General features: G+C 34.4%; 2 non-coding genes across 2 annotated transcripts; both read left to right on the top strand.

Annotated features, from left to right (window-relative positions):
* The first annotated feature begins 13,180 nt into the window (after positions 1 to 13,180).
* Positions 13,181 to 13,254, top strand: TRNAP-UGG (transfer RNA proline (anticodon UGG)). Its single transcript has one exon. It is a non-coding gene; the product is annotated as a tRNA-Pro (tRNA).
* A 162-nt stretch (positions 13,255 to 13,416) lies between these two features.
* Positions 13,417 to 13,490, top strand: TRNAW-CCA (transfer RNA tryptophan (anticodon CCA)). Its single transcript has one exon. It is a non-coding gene; the product is annotated as a tRNA-Trp (tRNA).
* The last annotated feature ends 9,111 nt before the right edge of the window (positions 13,491 to 22,601 follow it).

Below are 22,601 nucleotides of genomic sequence, written 5' to 3'. Positions count from 1 at the left end.
TATAGACTACGAAACAAAGATTCGAATGATTAGGTGAAGTAGTCTTTTCACGTGCAATATTCTTTTTTTTTGTAGGGAGATCCAATTCGAAATAGAAAATTTCAAGAAACTTATTTTCTTCCAATAAGTAGATTAAGGTAAGGAATAAAAAATATGAAAATAAGGGCCTCCATTCGGAAAATTTGTGAAAAATGTCGCCTGATCCGTAGGCGGAGACGAATTATGGTAATTTGTTCCAATCCGAGACATAAACAAAGACAAGGATAATCTTTATAAAAAAAAGGACCCCTAAAGGCCACCCACAATATATACATAAAAAGAAATTAAAGGATCCGTTTTGACATGAAATGGATATATCCATATATCTCTGACTTAGATTTATGAGATGATAAAATATGGCAAAACCCATACCAAGAATCGGTTCACGTAGAAATGGACGTATTAGCTCACGTAAAAGTACGCGTAGAATACCAAAGGGCGTTATTCATGTTCAAGCAAGTTTCAACAATACAATTGTGACTGTTACAGATGTACGGGGTCGGGTAATTTCTTGGTCCTCCGCCGGTACGTGTGGATTCAAAGGTACAAGAAGAGGGACACCATTTGCCGCCCAAACCGCAGCAGGAAATGCTATTCGGGCAGTAGTGGATCAAGGGATGCAACGAGCCGAAGTTATGATAAAGGGCCCCGGTCTCGGAAGAGATGCAGCATTAAGAGCTATTCGGAGAAGCGGTATACTATTAAGTTTCATACGGGATGTAACCCCTATGCCACATAATGGCTGTAGGCCCCCTAAAAAACGACGTGTGTAAAAATAAACATTGAAGAGAAATTTCAAGAGAAATAAATAATTCAATGATTTTATCAAAAAATATTACTATGGTTCGAGAGAAAATCAGAGTATCGACTCGGACACTAAAGTGGAAGTGTGTTGAATCAAGAGCAGACAGTAAGCGTCTTTATTATGGACGCTTTATTCTGTCTCCACTTATGAAGGGACAAGGGGATACTATAGGCATTGCGATGCGAAAAGCTTTGCTTGGAGAAATAGAGGGAACATGTATCACACGTGCAAAATCTGAAAAAATCCCACATGAATACTCTACCATAGTCGGTATTCAAGAATCAGTACATGAAATTTTAATGAATTTGAAAGAAATTGTATTGAGAAGTAATCTGTATGGAACTCGTGATGCGTCTATTTGTGTCAAGGGTCCTGGATGCGTAACTGCTCAAGACATCATCTTACCACCTTCGGTGGAAATCGTTGATAATACACAGCATATAGCTAACCTAACGGAACCAATTAATTTTTGTATTGAATTAAAGATCGAGAGGAATCGCGGATATCATATACAAACGCCAAATAATTTTCAAGACGCAAGTTATCCTATGGATGCTATATTCATGCCTGTTCGAAATGTTAATCATAGTATTCATTCTTATGTAAATGGGAATGAAAAACAAGAGATACTTTTTCTCGAAATATGGACCAATGGAAGTTTAACTCCTAAAGAAGCACTTCATGAAGCCTCTCGGAATTTGATTGATTTATTTATTCCTTTTTTACATGCGGAAGAAGAAAAAGAAAACTTCCATTTTAAAAATAATAAACAAAAAGTTACTTTACCCCTTTTTACTTTTCATGAGAAATTGGCGAAACTAAGAAAAAAGAAAAAAGAAAGAGCATTAAAATATATTTTTATTGACCAATCAGAATTGCCTCCTAGGATCTATAATTGCCTCAAAAGGTGCAATATACATACATTATTTGACCTTTTGAATAATAGTCCAGACGAACTTATGAAAATCAAACATTTTCGCATAGAAGACGTAAAACATATATTAGACATTCTCGAAATGGAAAAGAATTTTGCATAAATTTGAAATCCATTGGATTTTTGTTGTAAAAAAACTTTATAAAAAAAAAAGACGAAAATGAAGTTTGAATCTTTAACAGAATCCGTATACTCAAAATAAATCAAAAATTTCATTAAATATGTGTATCTAGGGGTAATTCACTTTGAAGCAACTATTCCCTAGATACACACATCGTGATATTTTATTTATTTCACAATTGAATCAATTTAAAAAAGCCCTAAAGTTAGGGATTTATCAATCGGTAATGTTGCTCCAATACCCAACCAAAGAGCTACTGCGGTACCAATCAAAAAGACGGTTGTCGCTACTGGACGACGAAATGGATTTTGGAATTTATTGACATTCTCCAAAAATGGTACAGTTAATAATCCCGCCGGTACGGAAACCATTAAAAGAACACCCAATAACTTATTTGGCACTGTACGAAGTATTTGAAATACGGGAAAGAAATACCATTCCGGCAATATTTCCAAAGGAGTTGCAAATGGATCTGCGGGTTCACCAATCATTGATGGTTCTAGAACCGCTAAGCCCACGTTACATGCAATAGTACCTAGAATGACTACTGGAAAAATATATAAAAGATCATTGGGCCATGCGGGTTCTCCGTAATAATTATGACCCATACCCTTAGCCAATTTAGCTCTTAATACAGGATCATTCAAATCTGGTTTTTTTGTTATTAGGATAGGTGAATTATTATGGATCCATCCCCCGAAAGAACCGGACATGATAATTTTTCATCATCCGGCTCGAGCACAAATCAAACGAACCAACTGGATCCAGAAAAAAAAATCGATATCTTATCCAAGCATATATAAAATAAATGAGTGATTCAATGTAAGAAAAAATTTAGCGGATTCCGTTTTCAAGAGTTACAATTATCCATTGCAAGGAATTAAGTTCGTACAGATAAATGCTCAATACCCAAGTAGGCTTACAAAGTTGATAATGTTCAAGTGCTTTCTGGGTCGTCTCAAACCTTGCGATGGGGCTTTAGCCCCCAAAAATATTGATACTTTTTACATCCAAAGGATTTACTTGTTACTAATAGAGTCTAGCCTATGTTCTTCTTTAGATCCCTTGTTTCACTCCGATAGTATTATAAATCGAGTCAATGCAGAGGAAATGAATGCATTTTCATACTATTAAGTAAGTGAAATAGATAAAACATAATCTGTATTATGGCATATATATCACCTATTCTAATGGATCTTACGGAGCCTGGTCATGCACGACATGGTCAAGTCTGATCATGGAAAAGATTCTCTTCAAGCGAACCAGCCTACCCTCTGTATGGAGCTTTCGCGGTGGTTGGAATAAAGACACATTTTGTTGTGAATCCCAATGTGGCAGATAAAAAGACATATATCTACACGGTCCAATCAATAGTTCAAGTCACACACTCCCATAATCCATTTTCTCTTCGAAGAATTCCCTTCAACTATTATTGAAAAATAACGAATAAAATTTCGTGGAGTTGAAGGGAAATATCCAAATACATGTCTTATTTTTCAATAATCCATATTTGCAGCAATGAAATACTCTTCTTCCCCCCTGAGTAATCATAAATAACTAATTACAAATCTATGATTTCTATTCTCTATAAAGGACCAGAAATGCCTTGCTTACGTATCATTGGGAAGTGCATTAACATAAATACGGCAGTAAGAAGAGGTAATACAAAAGTGTGTAAACTATAAAAACGAGTCAAGGTAGATTGTCCCACACTAGCACTTCCGCGTAATAACTCTACCAAAGGCGACCCTATTACTGGAATAGCTTCCGGTACACCTGTTACAATTTTGACTGCCCAATAACCAATTTGGTCCCGAGGTAAGGAATAACCAGTTACACCAAAGGATGCGGTCAATACAGCCAGAACCACACCTGTAACCCAAGTCAATTCACGAGGTTTTTTAAATCCACCAGTAAGATACACGCGAAATACGTGCAGGATCATCATTAAGACCATCATACTTGCCGACCATCTATGAACTGATCGGATTAACCAACCAAAATTTGCTTCCGTCATTATATATTGAACAGAAGCAAAAGCCTCAGTAACGGTCGGACGGTAGTAAAAAGTCATAGCAAACCCCGTAGCTACTTGTACTAAAAAACAAGTAAGCGTAATTCCTCCTAGACAATAAAATATGTTGACATGAGGAGGAACGTATTTACTAGTTATATCATCTGCAATCGCCTGAATTTCAAGACGTTCTTCGAACCAATCATACACTTTATTGAGATAGGTAAACCAAGGGGACCCCCCTCTGAGAACCGTATATGAGAATTTCGTCTCGTACGGCTCAAACAGAAACACCCAAATACCGCTCGTAACGGATATGTGTACTAAAAAGTTTCAAACTTCTTAATGCTATGATTCAATTTTTTGTATCAAGATACGAAAGAATCAAAATCCGAAAAGTCTTCTTTGTAGTTATAATGCCCAAATATCAAGTCGGCTCATTCATAGTTATATTGATCATTAGGGGCCTCTTGAATCTTCTATTTACCTATTTTTTTTCTTTGATTTGTATGTAATGCGACTTTACTCTTGTTTTCTTTATTATTGATAGGAATTATCTTGTTAAGACCCTATGAATCAATTAAAACCTTAGATTCAGACTAGAACCACGATGATTCAATAAAAAACCTTCCAAAAAAAGTTCAAAAATTCCCTGAGTAAGAACCCTTGGATTATCACTTATTCAATGCTTATTCAATGACTGAATATAATGAAAAAAGCTAAAGAAAGGTTTATCCTTTAACCAAAATAAGTAGAAACGAAAGAATAAATTTTTTTTATTTATCACTTCTAACTCTTGTTTCGGAGTCCGGCCACGAGGTCTGATAAGTATGAATCATAGTTCTAATATTTGTTCTAATATTTTGGAATCTATTTCATATATTCTGTGCTCCAGATACTAGCCTAGACTGAATATCCAACGAGATCAAATCATCTTCATCAAGATGACCGACTTCTTCTCTGTCGTATCCATAGGATCAATTCTAACAAGTCACACACTCATATTCCGGAAATACAGAAAAAAATAAATTCCACGATCGAACTACCAAAAAATAGTGGGCTAAAAAGCAGAAACCTACATACTTTAGACTTTCCTTTTTATTGAAAAGTTATTTAGGGGTTCTTGTGAATCGAATCTAATTGCTTGAAATTCCGTCCAGTAAAATGGAAGAATTATAAATCTCCAAAATAATACATAGGAATATCGCAAATAAACCCATCGCGACACCCATTAAAGGTGTAGTTCCCCACCCAGGAGCCACTTTACCATATTCCGAATTCAATGGTTTCAATAAATCCCCTACAACAGTTCGTCTTGGCCCAGATCTAGAACTATCGTCAACGGTTTGTGTAGCCATAAATAATCCTATATTTTTTTTTATTCAGTGAGATCTGTTGACTTTGTATACCATTCCGTTGTAAATAAATGATCTTATTATAGATCCATTGTGGTCTTGAAATTATATAATAATGGAAACAGCAACCCTAGTTGCCATCTCTATATCTGGTTTACTTGTAAGTTTTACTGGGTATGCCTTATATACTGCTTTTGGGCAACCCTCTCAACAACTAAGAGATCCATTCGAGGAACACGGGGACTAGTTGAAGTAATGAGCCTCACAATATTGTGAGGCTCATTACTTCAATTGAGATAATGAGAAATCATTTTGCCTTTTTAGTTGGAGTTGGAACTTTAGGCGGTTCGCGAAAAAAGATAGCGAAAAAAATTATTCCTAGAGTCGAGACTAAGAGGAATGTATAAACCAATGCTTCCATAGATTTGATTTCGGTTTACAATTATAGCTTCCATACCTGTTTAATTGGGATCTTTTTACGGATAAAAAAAAGACCAAGACAAGAGTCAAAGAAATGAAAAGTAAGCAATCCGAATAAAGATTTATCCGGTACCCTATCTATGTCAAATCAAAAAATAAAGGAAAAAAAGAACAGAGCAATCTTGTATCAGACTAGACTCTTTTTGTAGTTGGATCTCCAAGTTTTTGGAATGCCCCAAATTCTACTTGAGCGTCCAAATCTGGGTCAATACCAGCAAAGACATCTCTGAACAAGGTTCTCGCACCATGCCAAATGTGTCCGAAGAAGAAGAGCAAAGCAAAGGAAGCATGCCCAAAAGTAAACCAACCCCTTGGACTGCTACGAAAAACCCCATCGGATTTCAAAGTAGCACGATCTAATTCAAAAATTTCACCCAATTGAGCACGTCTAGCATATTTTTTCACAGTAGCAGGATCACTATAACTGACTCCATTGAGTTCACCGCCATAGAACTCAACAGTTACACCGACCTGTTCAACACTATACTTCGATTCTGCTCTTCGAAAAGGAACATCGGCTCTAACAATTCCGTCTCCGTCTACCAAAACAACCGGAAATGTTTCAAAAAAGGTCGGCATACGGCGTACAAAAAGTTCGCGCCCTTCTTTATCTCTAAAAACAGGGTGTCCTAACCAACCAACAGCTATTCCATCCCCGTTGTCCATGGAACCCGCTCTGAATAATCCACCTTTTGCGGGATTATTCCCGATATAATCATAAAAAGCTAATTTTTCAGGAATTTTAGACCAAGCTTCTGATAAACTTTGATTTTCGGCTAACCCGGTACTAACTCTTCGATATATTTCTTGCTGGAAGTATCCCTGATCCCATTGATAACGAGTGGGCCCAAATAATTCAATCGGGGGTAGTTGCTGAACCATACCACATAGTTCCAGCAACAACAAAAGCTGCAAAAAATACAGCAGCGATACTACTGGAAAGGACGGTTTCAATATTTCCCATACGTAATCCTTTGTATAGACGTTGGGGCGGACGAACACTAAGATGGAATAGGCCCGCTAATATGCCCAATGTACCTGCTGCAATATGATGCGAGGCTATTCCGCCCGGAACAAAAGGATCAAACCCTTCGACACCCCACGCAGGATTTACGGCTTGTACCCTTCCGGTTAATCCATAAGGATCGGATACCCATATTCCCGGACCATACAATCCGGTTACATGAAATGCACCAAAACCAAAGCAACCCAACCCTGAGAGAAATAAATGAATTCCAAAAATCTTCGGCAAATCCAAAGAAGGTTTTCCTGTACGTTCATCACAAAATATTTCTAGATCCCAATACACCCAATGCCAGATAGCTGCTAAGAAGCACAATCCAGAAAACACAATATGTGCTCCGGCCACACCTTCGTAACTCCAAATACCCGGATTCGTTATAGTCCCTCCTGTGATACTCCAACCCCCCCATGAATTGGTTATTCCTAAACGAGTCATGAAGGGTATAACGAACATACCCTGTCTCCACATTGGATCAAGAACAGGATCAGAGGGATCAAAAACTGCTAATTCGTATAGGGCCATTGAACCGGCCCAACCAGCAACTAGAGCTGTATGCATTATATGAACAGAAAGCAAACGACCGGGATCATTCAATACAACGGTATGAACACGATACCAAGGCAAACCCATGGAAATACCCCTTTATCAAGGAAAAATAGACACTATGTAACTTTATTGCACTGAAAAAAAAAACTATGCTACGGACCTCCCCTTTTGAGGGGATTATCTTGGCGAAAGGATTAATATTTAGTCTATTCTTTTAGTAATAATGGAACAATTCGATTCTATTCGTAGGAACAAAAAGAAGCAGATCTATTCTATACTCGATAAGTACCAATACGCAATGGTAGATGGGAATTGATCCTATTTTATAGGAGTGAATGTATACATACTTGTTCATCATTCAAAAACCTATTCGGGAAGAAGTTTCCCTTATTAATTCTGTTTTCCTTTTTTATGAACTTATTAAATCTATGTATAAAATATGCTAAAAGATAAAATCTGATAAAGGCCCATCTTATTTATTAAGACAATAAACCCGTTGTTACGCTTCCACATCAAAGTTAGCTATAGTACTTAATTCTTTTTTCTTTGCTTTAATGCCTATTGGTGTTCCAAAAGTACCTTTTCGAAGTCCCGGAGAGGAAGACGCATCGTGGGTTGACCTATAGTGCGACTTGTCAGATATATTGGGTCATATGGTATTTCCCCGTTCTCTCCCCCGATCGAGATATCCTCTCTTTCGCCCAAGACGGATTGATTTAATCATCAAAAATTTGGAGCGTGAAGTGCAATTAGATCTATTTTTTGGGGGGTATCCAGATTAATATTATCAATTAGAATAATTTATGGTTTTCTCGGTATGTACTAATAAAATGAAGTATCCAGGCTCCGCTTAGAAAAAACTCAATTTGGAATCTATCTATTCTATGATTACTACTACTTGTATCATATTCGATTTATCAATAGCATTGATAGAAAACTTTTAATCAATCGAGTAATATGAAGTAAATTGAAAAAAAAAAAGAAGTCGTAGCAAAAAGCCATGCTATTGGGGCATTTGTCCTATATGTGCAAATCCAAATCGGGCAGATCTTGACTCGGAGTAGAGCATAAACCTAAAAGAATTGAAGAAGACCATTTTGGAACAAGAAAATGACATCGGAATTGAAATTGAATCTCGATGAAACAATATATCAATGAAAAGTTAGTTCGATAAATTGAAAATTTAATGAATTGTTTTTTTATTTATTGAAATTTATAGTATAGATAAACGACCGCGGGCCAAAGGACAAAACTCATCCATTTTGAAAAAAAAATGGAAGGTAAGAAAAAGCCCCTTCATTAGAAGTTAGAAAGAGTCCTCTAAAGAAGGCTAAAATCTAAACATTGATTCTTTTTTCGCTATTTTTTTTGAACCGTATGCATCAAAAGGTGCCCGTACGGTTCTTAAGGGATACAATTTTATCCTAATCAACCGACTTTATCGAGAAAGATTACTTTTTTTAGGCCAAGAGGTTGATAGTGATATTTCGAATCAACTTATTAGTCTTATGGTATATCTCAGTATGGAGGATGATACCAAAGATCTGTATTTATTTATAAACTCTCCCGGTGGAGGGGTAATAAGCGGATTAGGTATTTATGATACTATGCAATTTGTGCAACCAGATGTACAGACAATATGCATGGGATTAGCCGCTTCAATGGGATCTTTTATTCTAGTCGGAGGAGAAATTACCAAACGTCTAGCATTCCCGCACGCTCGGCGCCAATGAGTTTTTTTTAGACAAAAAGAAAACTATGCCTTCGCCATATAAAATATTAAGTAATAATAGCATGGCACTTTGAATTCGATATGAGAATTTTTTTTTTCTAAACCATTAGGTTATGTATCGAAAGAGTAGTATGAGATAAAAGGCATTTCCGATTGTAGGCTGATTTATCGCGGAGGCCTCTTTCAGCGTCACAAACTTTTTTGTTTTCACGACGGAAGACTCTTAACAATATTTCTGTTATGAAAGACTACGAAATATTTATTTTTAAGAAAAAAAATAAAAAAAAGAAACTTTGGGATTGCTGAATAACAAACGAAATCATAAAGCAACGGAACCATCATAGTATTTTGAAATTACTAAAAAAAAGGAAGGGTGGTTATTGGATCATTTACTGCTCTGGGTCTGCTAGATCCTATATTTTCTATTCCTTCGCTGGAAGGTAAAAATGAATTCCATTGTGGAGCCGTATGCACTGCACAAAGGATGCCTGTACGGTTGTTAATCCTATCTTTTTTTTATTATCTTTGACTCATCATGATAATGATGTAAGATAGAGAAAACCATTTATTAAATCATCAGGGTAATGATCCATCAACCTGCTAGTTCTTTTTATGAGGCACAAACGGTAGAATTTATCCTGGAAGCGAAAGAACTACTGAGGCTGCGCGAAATCCTCACAAGGGTTTATGTACAAAGAACAGGCAAACCCTTATGGGTTATATCCGAAGACATGGAAAGGGATGTTTTTATGTCAGCAACAGAAGCCCAAGCTCATGGAATTGTTGATCTTGTAGCGGTTGAATAACAAATAGCAGGTATTTCACGCAAAAATCCGAAATTTTCGATTTTCTCTTTTTACCGGGGTTAATATATTACTATTAATCATATTAATTATTAATATCGAATATAGAAGTAATTCATAATCATCCGGTTAGGATTGATCTAAACCAACTCATTATGTATACAATTCAACATGCCAACTATTAAACAACTTATTAGAAACACAAGACAGCCAATCAGAAATGTCACCAAATCGCCCGCCCTTCGGGGATGCCCTCAGCGTCGAGGAACATGTACTAGGGTGTATGTGCGACTCGTTTAGACCATGGACCGGGACAAAAGAAAGTACAAAATTTTTCCCGTATCAGTTATAAGTACAGTGAATAGGATAGAATGAATGGAAGAAATCCGTTCACTACCGAAAATAAATAAACAAAGATTTATCGTATCCTTTTATTGTGTATCAAATTTATGGTTTCTATTGGTGCAAATCCAATCATCTCTATTTTCAATTTTAGATGAGAAAGAATTCCCCATTGGTAACAAATGCTTATCCATTAAGCAGAGGAAATCCTATTTAACAGAAGGATTATAGCCTTATTCTTCCAAGAACGGACTAAGAGGGTCAGCTACCCAACCAATCTTCATAATTAAATACCGTTACTGTATAGGTAGATCTCGTTGTGAAAGACCGATTACTAGATAATTCATGGGTAGAGCCAAAGAGGGTGAACTGTACAAGTTAACAATAACATTGATGAAATAAAAGAAGGAGCTCCGGTGTATAGAGAGGACCTCACCGTTTAAGAAGTAACCATAGAAACGAAGGAACCCACTATTTCTTTATCCATTTCTATTTTTATTTATTTACTCTATTTTTGTTTTTTATACCTAGTAAAAATACTATTTCGTATTTTGGGGTGATTAGAACAAAAAAAGAAATAGTGGTCGGGAAGGTTATAGTAGCAAAAGCCATTGGAATTTTTATTTTATACATTGGAAAAATACGTTTTGTTATTAATAGACTAGGAAAGGAGAAAGGAATAACTGAAAGAAAGGAAATCCATTAGTTATTCATCAAAGTTTCATTTATTCAATGACTAGAATTAAACGAGGATATATAGCTCGGAGACGTAGAACAAAAATTCGTTTATTTGCATCAAGCTTTCGAGGGGCTCATTCAAGACTTACTCGAACTATTACTCAACAGAAAATAAGAGCTTTGGCTTCAGCTTATCGGGATAGAGGTAGGCAAAAAAGAAATTTTCGACAGTTGTGGATCGCTCGAATAAATGCAGTAATTCGATCTAATAAGGTAGACTACAGTTATAGTAGATTCATACACAATCTGTACAAGAGGCAGTTGCTTCTTAATCGTAAAATACTTGCCCAAATCGCGATATTAAATAGAAATTGTCTTTATATGATTTCCAATGAGATCATAAAATACGAAGATTGCAAAGAATCCAGCGGAATGCTTAAAATGGAGTTCTCTGGAGAATGAACTCCGAGAAGGTAGAGTAGAAATTAGTATGATAAAATATGATAAAGTGGTCAAAATGAGCAAATATGTTCAATAAAAAAAAAACGATTTATTCTTCTTCCACTATTCTTTCTTTTTCTTACGACACGACAATCGAATCTAGATTTTCGGATTTTTCGAACAAAGAATCAATCTGCGGTTGAGTTTGGATTAGAATTTTAATTCAATTAAAGAGTAAGCTAAGTCTATTTATTCCTGGTTCTAAGACCAATAGTTCTAGCGGTCGACTCGCTTCTTTCAAATTGTTTCTCATTATTAAGAAAAGGTAACAAAGATAAAATACGAGCTTGTTTTATAGCAATAGTAATTAAGCGTTGCTGTTTTAAGGTCAATCTATTTACCCGTCTAGATAATATTTTTCCTTGTTCACTAATAAATCGACTAATTAAACTCATGTTTCTATAATCAATTCGATCCCCCGATGGAATCGGGGGCAAACGCCTACGAAAAGATCGTTTGGATTTAAGAAAGAGTCGCTTGGATTTATCCATGGTTTTTTTATTCCTTATCCCGAAAATCCTATTTCTTAATTCTAAATCATTTTAGATCCGATCGAAATAGGATTTGGTTTGTTTATATTTAAATCTAAAATATGTCTAATATATGTAATTTTTCATCTTCCTTGGATTGGAAAAGGGTGACACACAGCCGATCGGTTCGATCTATTTCTTTATCTCCCCATGAATCGTATGTTTGTAACACCGGGGACAGAATTTTCTCAATTCCAATCGACTAGGCGTATTGTGTCGATTCTTTTGAGTAATATATCTGGAAATCCCTATTGATTCCTTATTAACACCGTTTCGAACACAACGAGTACATTCCAAAATAACAGTTACTCGGGCATCTTTACCCTTGGCCATGAACCTCCCTTGGATTTTTGATTCACGCAACTCTTCCATTTTCCGATCCAAAATGAAGAAAAAAAGAAAAATTGGTAACTCGAAATAAAATTATGAAAGATTTCGTTACAATCAAATATTAAAATATAGTAATACAATAATTTCTAAATTTAGAATCGCAGTACAGTTTTTCATTTAAGTATTTTGTATGATATTGTTGCCCTAGCCATCACATTTTCATTTTCGTTCTCACTCTTTTATTAATTAAATTTGAACCTGGCGCCGCGTCCGAGTTTGACTGAGGTTGAATCCATTTTGATTCTTTCTAACTTATTCTAAGTCTAAAAACTCTAAAAAAAAGAAGGGGGAAGGGGATTAGTCAAAGATATTTGATTGTTTTTCTAATCTTCTTCACCCCTTCCCAAGTCAATAACTAGAATGAAAAAAACGGGAATACCAACGCATCCGGGAATAAACGATTGATCTCGATTAATAGACCCGCTAAAGCCCCGAACCATATAGTACTTACTACCGGTGCCACGGAGAGATATGTTTTTAGATCTCGCATTGAAAACCCTCCTACTTTATAGTAATTTGTAATACATACTGGTATTACATACCATCAAATGTATATATAGTTAATAACCGCTTGTATTGTCCGCGGAATTCCTAATTCAAATTGAAATGTACAACAGTTCAATTCGGTAGATATTCCCTTTTTTATTAAAAAAAATATGTAGCTTTCCGCCCCACCCCAAATATTCATTTTTCTTTACGGCGGATTTAATATTTATTATTTCATACGTATATAAGTCTTTTTATTATTTTTATTATATTTTATATATGATATGAGACAAAAAAGAAGAAATGGCAAGATAATTTGTGTATACCAATGGAGGAAATAAATAAAAAATGTGGAAAACAAGACAGGGATTCTCTACAATAACACTGTAGACCAATTGAAAGGGATGTAGCGCAGCTTGGTAGCGCGTTTGTTTTGGGTACAAAATGTCACGGGTTCAAATCCTGTCATCCCTACCTATTACTTATCTTCTGAACAGTAACGAGGAATCAATTGAGATCCATAAAAATTGAACATACATATATCGAATCAATCTTTTTTTATTTAATTTTATGATATTCTCTATGATAATATATGTATCGAAGATATATTCGGGTTGCTTTTAGTTTGATAATAAAACGCTCTTAGTTCAGTTCGGTAGAACGCGGGTCTCCAAAACCCGATGTCGTAGGTTCAAATCCTATAGAGCGTGATTCGATTCTTGTTGTTGTTAAATCAAAATGATACTGAAATAATTCAACAGAAATCAAAATTTTACCTCCTATAAAGCAAGTAGGGGGTCAATCAAAAAAAAGAACTGTTAATTAATCAAAGGTCCAACTGATCCCCCCGTCTGTATTGTAAATATGCGGTCACAAATAATCCAGCCAAAGTAATAGGAATTAGACCTAATACGATTCCAAATAGAAAAACTTCAATCATTTCAATTTAGTTGAACGAGGAAAAGGAGAGGTAATATCTATCCTTAAAATATTAATCGGTATTGCCCATGAATCTCAATGACCAAGAATTCGAAATTGAATTGACAAGGTAAAGAACTCTACAATATATAGAATATATTGAATAACACCGAAATCTTTCTTTTTTTTGAATTGTGCATTCAATGAATTTTAATCAAATAAGTCGTATCTTGTTCAGACCGATAAATAGAGCTGAGGTTATAGTTAAAACTGCTAGTAGAAAACCGAAATAACTAGTGATAGTAGGCATGACGAGGCTAAATGAAATACGTTATTTTTATCCATATGTTTATAAAGCACTTCCCTAAGTTTCTATTTTTGAAAGATACGCGGATGGATAAGTAAAAATACTAATTGAAAAAATATATTCAATTGAAAGTTTTTGATTCATCTATTATTATGATTATAGATGATACTAACAAAAATCTTGTGACATAGGTAAGAAATCAATTCATCATCTGTCTCTCTATCCCGCAATTCGGAATCAAGGGATTCATTGAACAACTCTTGAGTTTTCAAAACAAATATTCTTATTATAAAGAATTTATAAACAATAATTTAATATATAAATCTAGTAAATATATAAATCTATTAAATGGATTCTAAATAATTAGAAAGAAAAAAAAAAAAAAAAAAAGAAAAATAATAAATAAACTATGTTGTGTAACTTGATTCCAAAAATGAAATGCTCTTTGAATCGCTGAAGAATGAATGACCTTATAATGCCCTTTATTTATGAAATTGTATTCCCACTAATTAGATTTTATGTAGTGGGTTCATTTCCATAAAATCTTTTTTAAAAAGAAAAAAAGTATCGCACGATCAGATCACTCGAAACTAGGTTCTCCATTTATTCTTATTCTTTCCATATTAAAAACATTCTTCTAATTAGTTGAAGAACGATCGTTTGAGTCTAATATAAAACAATAATGCGTGCATTACGAATATTTATTATTCTTCTATTCGTTGTTCTGTTTCGTTCATCGAATCCTATGTACTACTGTTACTTGTTACTGGACGACTAACCAATTCCTTAAAATAAAAAAAGATTCAAACAAAAATATAACTACAAACACAAAAGAAATATTTCGAGATTTCACGTCTAATTTCATTGAATTTTGGGACTATTAGAATCTGCTTCCTAAATTATTATAAACCAACCAGTCGGATTCACATTTTACCCAATCTTCGCTTTCTAGCCCGAAGCCAATAACCGATAGAATCCTTAATACTACAGACAGGCATTTTCAGAATTTTCTATTGAATGAATGGTATATGATTCTACATCGACAAGCAGCAAGAAAAGAAGAAACAAATTATATTATTTAGTTTTAGTGCTTCATTTTGATACTTATTGTGAAATTGCGTTGCTGCGTCAGAAGAAGGATAGCTATACTGATTCGGTATACTCTAAAAACACCCTCGGTACAATATTGACGATCTTACAAAGATAAAATTTCAGTTAATTTCCATTTACTGATCTCATCTTTTACGGAATCGATCCCCCTTTTGACTGTACAAGAATATGTGGAGCTCGGCATGTCTGGAAGCACAGGAGAACGTTCTTTTGCTGATATTATCACCAGTATTCGATACTGGGTCATTCATAGCATTACTATACCTTCTCTATTCATTGCAGGTTGGTTATTCGTCAGCACGGGTTTAGCTTACGATGTTTTTGGAAGCCCTCGTCCAAATGAGTATTTTACAGAGAGCCGACAAGGAATTCCATTAATAACTGGCCGTTTTGATTCTTTGGAACAACTCGATGAATTTAGTAGATCTTTTTAGGAGGACCAAATGACTATCGATAAAACTTATCCTATTTTTACAGTGCGATGGTTAACTGTTCACGGACTAGCTGTACCTACCGTTTCTTTTTTAGGGTCAATATCAGCAATGCAATTCATCCAACGATAAACCTAATCCGAATTATAGAGCTATGACACAATCAAATCCGAACGAACAAAATGTTGAATTGAATCGTACCAGTCTTTACTGGGGGTTATTACTCATTTTTGTACTTGCTGTTTTATTTTCCAATTATTTCTTCAATTAAATAAAAGAAAATACTAAATAATAGTACGAATTATCTTATCCCATTCGGAAGGATATCATCTCATAATTATCTATGACTGTTTCTGTCTCTAGCACGACCACTTGATGAAATGGGGAGGGAAGTGGGACAAATGGCCGAGACTACTGGAAGGATTCCTCTTTGGATAATCGGTACTGTAACTGGTATTCCTGTGATCGGTTTAGTTGGTATTTTCTTTTATGGTTCATATTCCGGCTTAGGTTCATCTCTGTAATAATCGGATGAACTGAGTTGGAGACATGAAAGCGTAAGAACTCAACAGGATCCCCCTCAAATCAGAAAAAAAGAGGGGGTAGGTCCCGTTGAGCTCTTACTAATTAGAATTAGACTAATTTATTCATATAAATGAAAAAATGGATCTTTCCTATTTTTTCAAAAAACTTCATTTCTTTCTGATTCTGAATTGCTTCAAAAAAAAAATTGATTCAGACCATCTCTTTCGCGATCGTATCGGTCGATACTTTCATTTCAAAGCGAAAAAAAGAAAGAGAGAATCACTCGATTCCCTCTTTCTGGATGATACAATCCCAATATAACAATATTATATTTCTATCGATCAGATATCACAAACCCTTTAAATAGATTAAAATATACTAATAGAATTTTCTATAGTTATTTTAATATAAAATAGAATTGAAAAATTCATTGAATTTGTTCACTACTTATGTAATAAATCGAAAAAAAGGTTCTGATAAACCGGGAAAAATTGAAACTAAGAATAGAGATCTTTGACGAACGGGATCAAGAATAATTCATTAGTTTATTATTTCGACACCAGAACAAGAAAAGGAATTTTTCTGGTATCGAATACTAGAAAGATGCATAATTCCTTCTAGAATCCTTTGTTCCCTTCATTTTTTTTCTATTCTCCATTTACTTATCTTATTTTTAATATCTACTCTATTTTTATTCTATTAGAATAAAAATAGACACATTCAATGACATTTCAATCTGGCACCAGTGACATAATAATCATAATAATACCGCTCCTATTTGTATTGTAAAAAACAAAGAAATAAAGAAGAGGTAAAATAGTCTTCCTGACAATATAATATCCATACTATGACTAGTAATGCGGTACAAGTAATTACCGAAATAGGGTCGAAAAAGAATAAAAAAAAAAACAAGGGAAAAAGTTTTTCATAATTTTTTGATCATACATAATTAAATTATAGAATTGCCAACAAGAATTTGGTTTTTTTTACGAACTTTATTTGATAAATCCCCAGATTTAGAAATTCATTTCGGACAATTGAACCTTCTCAAACTGTTTCTTTTTAAGAACTAAAAAGATTTGTGCCAAAATAACAGATGCAAAAAAGAACAAAAGGCCTTGGACACGTAATGGATCTTGAAGGACGATTTCCGCATCTCCCTGACCAAATCCTCCCACATTAGGATTACTCGTTAATGGTTGATCAAGTTTGATGGATTCGCCCTCTGAAACAAGAAGTTCTGGTCCTGGAGGGATAATATCAACCACTTGACGCCCATTCGCTGCATCCACTATGGTTATTTCATATCCTCCTTTTTCTTTTCGTATTATTTTGCTTACTATCCCTGCTGCTGTAGCATTATAAACATTATTATTACTCTTACTCCCGTCGGGATAAATCTGACCCCTTCCCCTGTTCCCGCCTACGTATATGGGATATTTTAAGAAGTGAACATCTTTCTTAGTCGCAGGGTCCGGGGAAAGAATAGGAAAGGTGATTTCACTATATTTCTGACCAGGAACAGGACCTATCACAAGAATATTTTTTTTAGTGGGACGATAGCTCTGAAAAGAAAGATTGCCCATCTTTTCTTTAATCTCGGGAGAAATACGATCGGGGGGGGCTAATTCAAACCCCTCGGGTAAAATAAGAACAGCCCCCACATTCAAACCACCCTTTTTACCATTCGCAAGAACTTGTTTCAGTTGCATATCATAAGGAATTCGAACAACTGCTTCAAATACAGTATCAGGAAGTACCGCTTGTGGAACCTCGATATCCACGGGCTTATTAGCTAAATGGCAGTTGGCGCAGACAATACGGCCGGTTGCTTCTCGTGGATTTTCATAACCCTGTTGTGCAAAAATGGGATATGCATTTGAAACGGGTGCCCAAGTTATTATATATATCATGAGTGATACGGAAATAGATCGAGTAATCTCTTCCTTTATCGAAGAAAAGGTATTTCTAGTTTGCATGGTCCAATCATTGAGCCCAAAAATTTCTACAATAAAATTAGGTAGGTCCCTAGTATAGTTCCCTATCCATGATTCTGCTATTTACTGAAATAAAGTTACTCGAATATAGGAGGCATCCTTCGCGATGGGTAGAAGGAATAAGTACAATTTTGAATGTTTTACTTATGTACAAAGTAACAAACATTATATTTTTCAGTCATTCATTGAATGATAAATCACTACAAGTGAGGGAGATACACGATTTAAATAACGGAAGATCCAATATTTTAAAATTGTGTCAAGAATGACTGGAAAAGTGGAAACAAGACCGGATATAATTTGATCGTTATGAGAAAATCCAAAATCTTTGTAGACAGAACCAATCATTAGTTCCCAACCATGGGGTGAATGAAATCCTATACATAAATCAGTTAATAAAAGAATAGAAAAAGCTTTTATTGTGTCGCTTAAGTTATATAGGAACTCTTGAACCCAAGAGTTAAGAATAACAAGTTCTTCATTACCAAGAATAGAATAACCACTTAGAATAACGAAACAGATTATATTTGTCGAGAAGTGCAAAATCATATGGATACGATCCTCATTGTGCATCTTGATCAATTGGATCGTTTCTTTGTAGATTCCGATACGAAGCTTTTGTAGATGTGTTTCTGGGTATTCCTTTAGCATTTCGTCCAAGAGAAAGAGTTCCTCTAATTCTAGAACTTTTTTTATAATACTCTTTTCTTGAATATCATTCAAAAAAATTTCGGATTGACCAGTATTCCACCAATTAGTAACCCAAGATTCTAGGCTTTTATTAAATGAAAGAGAGATCCACCAGGGCAAAAATACTATAGATGCAAGATATAGAAGGGGAATGAATGCTTTCTTTTTTTCCATTTTTTCGTCTTTTATTTTTTAATGAACTCACTTCATTCGTTAACTCTCTACACTACTAATATTTATATCAAACATAAGTTCTATTACAAGTCATATGCATACTATTATGAATCCATTCCCTGTTTTTTAGTTTTTGATTTGTGATTTATTAGTTAATCCTTGAATTTCGAAATAATACAGAAAGAAAATAACAAAGAATCCACTTTTTTTTGTTACTGTGCAGTTGATTTACATACGGATCAAAATTTCGGACAAAGAAAGTTTTCTGGCTGTTCCGTATACGTCTGCTTTGGGTCAAATGAGCATTCTGAAGAAATTCCAGTTAAGTTATTATACTATTACTATGGTCTATAAAAAAGACTATTCTTTCATTTCAGTTTTATCCCTCTTGCTACGAACAAAATTCATTCTGAACTTCATTTTTCAAAAAACTTCAATTGGTACACGCAAGAAATAGGCCAATTCGGCAGCCTTTTGCTCAATTTCTCGTGGGGTCAGATTCTGATCGGTACGCGTCAAGGGAATGGCCCCTTGGCCTCTTATTTCCATATAAAGGACACGACGTGCATAAATACCCTCTTTAACTTCTATTCTGATGGACTGAATGTCTTTCATAAGGAATCGTAGGAAGATTCGACGATTTTTTCCAGGAAACCCCCAACGAAAAATAGACACTATTTCTTCTTTTCTATCGAATCGATCATAACCGCTACCTACATTCCACAAAATTGTGCACCACAAATAGGAGCTAATAAAGAGACCGGCAATCCCATAGAAAGACATTACGATCCCCTGTGGAAAAAAAATTATTTGCTGAGACGGAAATAAAGCTATCAAATCCCTACCAAGATAACTGGAAGTTCCAACCAATAAAAACCCTAATGAACCTAAAAAAAGGATAAAGGCCCAGCAGAAATTGCTGATTTTTCGAGATCCTCTTATAAATTCTATCCATATACGTTCTGATCGCCAATTCATACTAGATCTCGTTGCATTTTATTGGAATTAAGAGAATCAAAAAAAATCTATTTTACTTTTTTTGTTTCCGAAGTAACTCTAATCAACTAGCACTATTTTGATGTGAACCTTTACTTTAGATCTAAGTAATTCATCGAATTACTTAGATCTAAAATAATAACATCACCTTTATATGATTCCCTATAGATACCTACATCCATATAGGTATATTGATTTTATATCTCAAACATTTGTCGCCCGATCTCTTATCTATTTTCTATTTTGAAACTTATCTATTTTCTATTTTGAAATACTTCTAATTGATTTCCTCAGATATCATGTTTACGTATGTATAATCGCTTATGTTTGGAGTAAGCCACATGTTAGATTCTAGTCTACTAAATAGATAGCTGTGTTATCGTCAAAGTCTAAGTTTTGAAAAAAAAAAATAGACAGCATATTTAAAAAATCTTGTTTTTTTGAACATGAAGAAATAAAGAAGCCATTGCAATTGCCGGAAATACTAGGCCCACTAAAGGCACAAAAATAGAGGGTAAGGTGGTGAGAGTTGTCATAGAATGGATACCTCGACTTAATATTTTCATTGTTATATTAATAGTTTTACCTGTTATTTATTGATTGTTATAAAAGGTATCTTATAATTATACTAATTCAATATATAATTATACTAAGTAATATCTACGTGAGTATATATAGAAAAGGAATGAGGAATGTCGAATTAAATAAATGGACTTACTCATCTTTCGACATGAGATATATGTATCATAATAGACGTTTGCATTATTTTAGTTATTATCTTGTCTTAGCATTTTTTTTTAATAAAATTTCATAAAGATTTTCGTACAAATTCCCAAAAAGGTAGTTATAATCCGATCCAACAACAAGGATTCTTAGTAAAACTAGAGATCCGCTAGAGATGTAGAAAGATGCAAGACTCTATGCCGCTATTTGCTATAGTTGAAGTATATATACACATGTAATGTTAAGAAGGGAGCATGAAATTCATTTTCTTCCCCGTGCCAAATTTTGCGGAAGAAATAAAAAAAAAAAGAATTCATTTTTTAAGTTAAGTAAGGCTTTACTTGATTGAATTTTGATTCGAGGGAACGAAAGCGTGGAGCTGAAATAACTCACTCACAACACCTTTTAAAGGATTACGTGGTACGATTAGATCGAATAAGCCCTTATCGAATAAAGATTCAGCCTCCTGTGAACCCTCAGGGACTGCCTTATTCAATGTTTGTTCAATTACTCTTTTACCCGCAAATGCGATGTAGGCATTCGGTTCGGCAATAATGATATCCCCCAACATACCAAAACTAGCTGTCACCCCACCAGTAGTAGGAGATGTAAGGATTGCTACATAGAATAATTTTTTATTTGATTGATAATCATATAAAGCGGAAGATATTTTTGCCATTTGCATCAAGCTCAAACTTCCTTCTTGCATGCGTTGCTCCTCCCGAAGCACACACTAAAATAAGAGGTAAAAATTGATTGGTAGCATACTCGATCAAACGGGTGATTTTCTCTCCTACTACGGATCCCATACTACCCCCTATAAACTGAAAATCCATAACCCCAATTGCTACTGGAATATCATTTAATTTACCTGTGCCTGTTTGAATAGCCTCAGTTAATCCTGTCTTTCTTTGATAAGAAGAAAGACGATCTTTATAAGTATAAAGTTGATTCTCCGAATCAAATTGAATGGGATCCAAAGAGACCATGTCTTCATCCATAGGGTCCCAAGTACCTGGATCAATCAAAAGTTCGATTCTATCTGAACTACTCATTTTCAAATGGTATCCACATTGTTGACAAATATTCATTTTTGATTTAAAAATTTTCTTATAATTTAATCCATAACAATTTTCGCATTGAACCCACAAATGCCTGTATTTTTTAGTTAGATCTAGATCATTAGAACGTTCTGTTGTAGTTAAATTTTTTCTATGCGTGCTAGTTCTTATACTGAAACTCTCACTTTGACTACTATTTCCACCTTCAGCACAAATAGAACTATAAATGTAACTGTCACTGTAATTGTGACTACCACTTAAAATGTAACTATCAATACAGATTTGAGTCCAAAGATAACTGTCAATGCAACTATTAATGTGATTATTCCAACTATATTTAGTATCATACATGTACTGATCATAGTGGGAATCATCACTCTTAGATACATTATTTTGATAAGTAGAGTTCCGAAAACTATAAAAAGAACTTTCTAGTTCACTTACAAAAGAAGGATCATTGTCAATCTCAAAAATTTGATTTTCAATATCCAAATAGATGGAATAACTGCAGCTATTACTATCCCTAACTAAAAAAGTGTCATCAGATATGAAATTCCGAATGCCGACTAAATCATCAACAGTACTGTAACTAGAATTGTAACTATCACTATGACTAGGAATGTTTTTATTCATATTATTTATAATTGATCCTTCACTTTCAATAGGACCAAGACTATTGATTGATTTATTTAGCCTACACCTGTATTCTAACTTCCCTTTAGACAACATCGAATTTAACCATCTTTTTTCCATAGAGCTTTCTTGCCCCTATTTACATGAAAATACAATAGCTGAATAGTCATTCGATAAAAAAGAAATCATTTAAATATCTCATTTCCTATCAGAATAGGATCTAAATCCAATCACTAGGATTATTAAGTATTAACGA

The sequence above is a fragment of the Cucumis melo genome, unplaced genomic scaffold (genome assembly GCF_025177605.1).
Source record: "Cucumis melo cultivar AY unplaced genomic scaffold, USDA_Cmelo_AY_1.0 utg001768l, whole genome shotgun sequence".
Classification (NCBI taxonomy): Eukaryota; Viridiplantae; Streptophyta; class Magnoliopsida; order Cucurbitales; family Cucurbitaceae; genus Cucumis; species Cucumis melo.
Note: the sequence above shows the minus strand (reverse complement) of the source record. Positions and strands in the feature narration are given on the sequence as shown.